This window comes from Triticum urartu, unplaced genomic scaffold (genome assembly GCF_056163025.1).
Source record: "Triticum urartu cultivar PI428250 unplaced genomic scaffold, HENAU_Tu73 scaffold430, whole genome shotgun sequence".
In the NCBI taxonomy this organism is placed as follows: domain Eukaryota; kingdom Viridiplantae; phylum Streptophyta; class Magnoliopsida; order Poales; family Poaceae; genus Triticum; species Triticum urartu.
This window is the reverse complement of record NW_028260611.1, coordinates 32,501-39,239: the sequence shown is the minus strand read 5'-3', so window position 1 is coordinate 39,239 and position 6,739 is coordinate 32,501.

Below are 6,739 nucleotides of genomic sequence, written 5' to 3'. Positions count from 1 at the left end.
AAGTGCTTGAAGAGCATATCTACCAAAACAAATACGATTGCCTCGGCAGGATTTTCCTTTCATTCTTCCTCTATGTTGTTTGCGAAATCTGGTTCTTTTGGGGTTATAGTCGATGGTTCTCTTTCTTAGTTCCATCTCTACTGCAAAACTGGACATGAGAGTTTCTTCTCATCCAGCTCCTCGCGAATGGAATCAGAAAGCATGTAAATTTCTCTAATTCATAATATTCCAAAATATTACGGTACGGATAGATACACATTAATAGATAATAGAAAAAGTTCGGTTTTTTTTATATTGAATTTGTTAAAACAGAAAAATATAATATATAGTCAAAAAAGAAGATCTAGAATATATCCAGATGTGTGTGTATATTTATCTAAATTCTATATTTATAGATAATGTAATCCTTCTTAAAAAAATCCTTATTTTTACTCTTATTGAATCGCGGTAAAGTATTCTAATTCAATAAGAATTTCGCGGGCGAATATTTACTCTTTCCTGTCTTATTTGTTAATTTATAAACTTACCAAATAAGACAATTTTTTTGGTTTGTTCCGCCATCCCACCCAATGAAGTGTTAGGATTCTTTTCAATAAAATCCTATGGAATCATAGGTTCTGTCGTTCCCACTGCTTCTCCTTGAATGGTTAGGTCTGAATCCCGCAACGGAGCTTCCAAAAAATTTCTTTCCGAGTTAATTTTCTCAGTTTTATTAACCCGGGCGGCTCTTTATTATTGCTTTAAATTTGTAGTTCTTGTTTCAAGTTACAATTTTTAATTCTCTATTATTTTTATTATATTGATGCTTTATCACATTGCCTTTTATGATGTAATTCATAGACCATACATAGTGGAATCCTATATCTTATTTATTTCCTCTTCCTTCTTTCTATCATCCCTCCCTTTATCCACATCCCTTTAGTTTTGCTTCACAACCTAGAATCCCTTTTCTTTTTTAGAGAAAAAATTGCAGTTGCTACAACTATATGACACATCTACTCATTTATGTTATGATAGAGGTATTTATTCATATAGTGACTGTTTCTTAGTTAGGATCTCGACAATACGAAGCAATAGGTTGGTTATTAGTTAATTTTCTATAATTACTAAGTTTTTTTCTTAAAAAAAGAAAAAAATAACGAGTCACACACTAAGCATAGCAATTATATTAAATGATTTATCAATTTTCATTAAATCTTATAGAAAGAGGTATAATTTCTTCTTTTGCAGGGATTTCAGGAAAAAAGTCTCTTGTCATTTTTTATTCTATCAATGGACAGAATCCGAAGACAAGATTACTTATTCTTCGTCTACGAATATCCAAATTTTTACACCTAATACTCCATAGATAGTCCGAATTGGATAGCAGCAATAATCAATTTTAGCGCGAATTGTTTGGAGGGGAAGTCTACCCTTTTTAATAGATTCGGCGCGTGCAATTTCTTTTCCTCCGAGACGACCCGCAATTTTTACTTTTACTCCCCTTATATCTGCTTTTTTAGTTAATTCAATGGCTTTTTTCATTGCCTTTCGGAATGAAACTCTATTTTTTAATTGGAAAGCTATATATTCTGCAAGAATGTTAGGCTGTCTATAAGGTTCTTTAACTTTTTCGATAGAAATATTAAATCTCTGGTTTACAGAGTTAATTTCCTTTTGTAGATCTTTCTCTAATTCTTCGATTGCTCCTTTTTTCTTTAATAAATTTGGGAATCCAATATGGATTATGACGTGGATCGTATCGATTTCTTTTTGGATTTCTATATGTGTAATTACTTCGGAACTTGAACCTGAGTCCATTTTTCTATTATGTGTAATTACTTCGGAACTTGAGTCTGATTCTATTTTTCTATTCGAGCCCTTTTTCCTATTCTTTTGTATATAGTTCTTGATACAATCCCTTATTTTTTTATCTTCCTGTAGACCTTCAGAATAATTTTTTGGTTGTGCGAACCAAAAGGAATGGTGTTTTTGGGTTGTACCAAGTCTGAAACCGAGTGGATTTATTTTTTGTCCCATATTTTTCTATTCTATATTTTTTTACTGGGAATCGAAATCTTAGATGGATCTAAAGGTTATTTAGATTTCTTTACTATATTTAGTACAATTGTTATATGACACATGCTTTTTTTTATGGGGAAACTACGTCCTCGAGCTCGAGGTCTGAATTTCTTCATAATAGTACTCCTACTGACTTCGGCTTTAGTAATAAATAAATTCGCTTTGTCGAAATCCCTATAATGAGTAGCATTTGCGGCTGCCGAATAAACCAACTTTAAGATGGGATAAGATGCTCGATAGGGCATGAGGTTCAGTATCATAACAGTTTCCTCGTAGTAACGCCAGCGAATCTCGTCAAGAACTCTTTGTGCTTTGAAAACAGACATAGGGATACGTTTTTGTGCTTTGAAAACTCTCTCGAACTTAAGTAGACGATCGGTTGGAACTTTCCTTGCGAGTTTCCTTAGCCCACTTTTCTTCTTCTTTATCCTAGGGATATACTTTACTAGTTTGAAACTTGTCATAAATAAGGTTATTCCCCGCCTACCTTTACTTTATTTTGAATCTTTTTTTCTTCTTAATCTTTCTATTCAGAATTCAGTTAACGACGAGATTTAGTATCCTTTCTTGCATTTTCATAACTCGTGAAATGCCGAGTAGGCACGAATTCCCCCAATTTGCGACCTACCATAGGATTTGTTATGTAAATAGGTATATGTTCCTTTCCATTATGAATCGCGATTGTATGGCCAACCATTGTGGGTAGAATGCTAGATGCCCGGGACCACGTTACTATTGTTTCTTTCTCCTCCTTCATATTGACCTTTTCTATCTTTGCCAATAAATGATGAGCTACAAAAGGATTCGTTTTTTTTCGTGTCACAGCTGATTACTCCTTTTTTCCTTTTTAAAGAGTGGCATTCTATGTCCAATATCTCGATCGAAGTACGGAGGTCAGAATAAATAGAATAATGATCAATGGAAAAAAGAAAAAAATCCTTTAGCTGGATAAGGGGCGGATGTAGCCAAGTGGATCAAGGCAGTGGATTGTGAATCCACCATGCGCGGGTTCAATTCCCGTCGTTCGCCCATCGCATTATTGCAAATTCCAAAAATGCAATTTTCCATATTCCTAGTTACGTATTTACTTACGGCGACGAAGAATAAAACTATCGCTATATTTTTTTCCTTTTCCTAGTTCTTCTTCCAAGCGCAGGATAACCCCAAGGGGTTGTGGGTTTTTTTCTACCAATGGGAGCTTTCCCTTCACCGCCCCCATGGGGGTGGTCCACAGGGTTCATAACTACCCCTCTTACTACGGGGCGTTTACCTAGCCAACACTTAGATCCGGCTCTACCCAAACTTTTTTGGTTCACCCCAACATTACCCACTTGTCCGACTGTTGCTAAGCAGTTTTGGGATACTAAACGGACCTCCCCAGATGGTAATCTTAAAGTGGCCGATTTACCCTCTTTTGCAATGAGTTTCGCTACAGCACCTGCTGCTCTAGCTAATTGCCCACCCCTTCCACGTGTGATTTCTATGTTATGCATGGCCGTGCCTAAGGGCATATCGGTTGAAGTAGATTCTTCTTTTCTCTCAAAAAACCCCTTCCCAAACTGTACAAGCTTCTTCCAAAGCATACGGCTTTCTAGATGTATATGACGATCTCTAGACAGATGGATCTTATATGAATCATATGATGAAGTACCACATGAGTGGATATATAGGAAAGGAATCCAAATCTGCCGAATCGCTCATGTTATGATCTTCTACATCCTAGGTCTCTGCGTTCCGTCATCTGGCTTATGTTCTTCATGTAGCATTCAGATCGAATGACTCTATGAAATTACGTCGATACTTCCACATATTATGGGTAACGTAGGAGACATCCCTATTTTCCCCCGGGGGTCTTAATTACCACTGCTTAGCTTTCAATTTGCCTCTGACCATCAAATTAAATGTGAATAACCCGTCCTCCTCTCTTTGAAACAAGGGGCGCTTCCGGTTCTGTGCGTGCTTCAAACAATTTTGTCTTCTCCATATTACCATATCTCTAGAGCCAATAATTTTCTATGAGGAACTACTGAACTCAATCACTTGCTGCCGTTACTCAACAGTTTTCTGTTGAGGTCTATCCCGTAGAGGTAGTCAAATTGGATCAGTGATCGATTTCTAGGTTTCGTCGTAAACCTAATTGGTTACTTCCAATTACGTAAATCAATAGTTCAAACCGCACTCAAAGGTAGGGCATTTCCCATTGATATAGGAACTTTTGTACCAGAAACAATAGTATCTCCAATTATAGCCCCTCTGGGATGTAAAATATATCTCTTCTCACCATCCCCATAGTGTATGAGACAAATGTATGCATTTCGATTAGGGTCGTATTCTATGGTTACGATTCTACCAGATATGTCTTTTTGATTCCGTCGAAAATCTATTTTACGGTATAGGCGCTTATGACCTCCCCCTCTATGCCTTGCGGTAATGATTCCTCTGGAATTACGACCTTTACCACAACGGTGCCGTCCATGGATCAAATTATTTCGTGGATTGGATTTCACTTGCCTGTCTACGGTTCCCTTGCGTGTGCTCGGGATAGGTGTTTTGTATAAATGTTTCGCCGTATTATTAAGTATTCTCCTTTAGTTTTTTTCTCTATCTAGAAGTGGAATAGAATAACCCGGTTGAAGGGTAATGATCATACGTCTGTAATGCATTGTATGGCCCAGAATAGGTCCTATTCTTCTACCTTTTCCAGGTAGTCGATGGCTATTCACAGCTACCACCTTAACACCAAAGAAGAGTTCGACCCAATGCTTTATTTCTGTCTTAGTGAATCCCGATTCGACATTAAAAGTATATTGATTCTTTCCCAATAAACGAAGACTTTTTTCTGTAAATACTGCGTATTTGATTCCATCCATAAATCGACTTTCCCTCCTATGCTCTGAGTTCCAGTATCGATAAGAATTCGAGTTCTTATTGTTCTTATGTTATGGTATGAATATACCATACCAATTCGTTATGTATGGATGATGGATGAGATTCCATGGATAGAGAGCCAGTTCCAATAGACTTATGGAATGTTCCCGTTCGTGTGCATCCAGCAGGAATTGAACCCGCAAATTTACCAATTATGAGTTGGGCGCTTTAACCATTCAGCCATGGATGCTTAACAGGGATCATCGTACATCGTAAATAACCAATTTTCATATAGAAAGACATATCATAGAAAAATGAAATCGAAAATATTCCGAGATGGCAAATATTCGGAGATGACTATGAAAACACCTCTCTGGATCCTCGAATTGAAAGAGAGATTGAGAGGGATCAAGAATCCTAATTCTCGCTATTTGGAATGGATCCAATTCTATTGAGTCTGACTCATAGTGATCATTTCTCTTTAGCAAAGAATGACCTTGGTTATCAAAGGATTGAACAACCGGGATCCATTTACTTATGATACCTAGTTGGCATTGATAACAAGGATCTAATGAATTATGAGTTTAATAGATCCTCTTTAGCAGAAAGACGTATATTCCTTGCTCATTATCAGACAATCACTTATTCCCAAACCTCGTGTGGGACTAATCGTTTTCATTTACCATCTCATGGAAAACCCTTTTCGTTCCGCTTAGCCCTATCGGGTATTTTAGTGATAGGTTCTGTAGGAACTGGACGATCCTATTTGGTCAAATACCTAACGAAAAATTACGATTTTCCTTTCATTAAGGTACGAGGGCTTCTTATTCCACAAGAACGAAAGCACCTTTTCATTCTTTCATATACTAGGGGTTTTTACTTGGAAAAGACAATGTTCCATACTAAAGGATTCGGGTCCATAACCACGAGTTCCAGTGCACTAGATCTTGTAGCACTTAGCAACGAAGCCCTATCCATTAGTATTCCACATAAGAAATCCATTCTAGAAAAAAATACAATTAGATTAGCTCTTCATAGACAAACTTGGGGTTTGCGAGCCAAGGTAAGATCGGCTCGGGATCATGGGACCCTTTTCTATCAGATAGGAGGGGCTCTTGTACAAAATAGACTTACTAAGTAATAACCCCATAGAATCTATCTATATAAAGATAAAGAGGCAATCGTGTCAGGAAGCGGGTTTTTCTTTGGCCAAAAGGTACTTCGAACTTGGAACGAGCATGAAGAGATTAACGAGACTTCTTTCTCTTTTGAGTTTTTCTGGCGGACCTGCCGCGCAAGATCTTTGGTCTTCCCCTGGAACCGATGAAAAAAAGTGGATCGCTTCTTATGTACTCGCTCAGAATGATTCTTCTCTATCTATAGTTCATGGCCTATTAGAAGTAGAAGGTGCTCTGGTGCAATCCTTACCGACAGAAAAAGATTGCAGTCAGGTTGATAATAGTCGAGTGACATTACTTCGTCGGTCCGAACTAAGGAATCTGTTAGAAATGTTTTGAAATGGATATTGTTCTCTCTTTGATCAGGGATTGCTATATGAAAAGAAGTGGAGTTTGAAAAAGGGAACGGAATGCTCAAACCGGAACTGCTAGAGGAACGAATTTTCAATAGCATAACTTGGGCTCCTAGAATATGGCGCCCTTGGGACAATCTATTTGATTGCAGGGTTTTGTTCCGAAGCAAAGATATCCGCGGAGGCCGGTTCGTTCGTCCTATTCTGATATTCAGGACCAAGAGGTACTGGATTCTCTTTCGGATAGGCCCTGAAAGGAGAAGAAAGGCTGAAATGCCA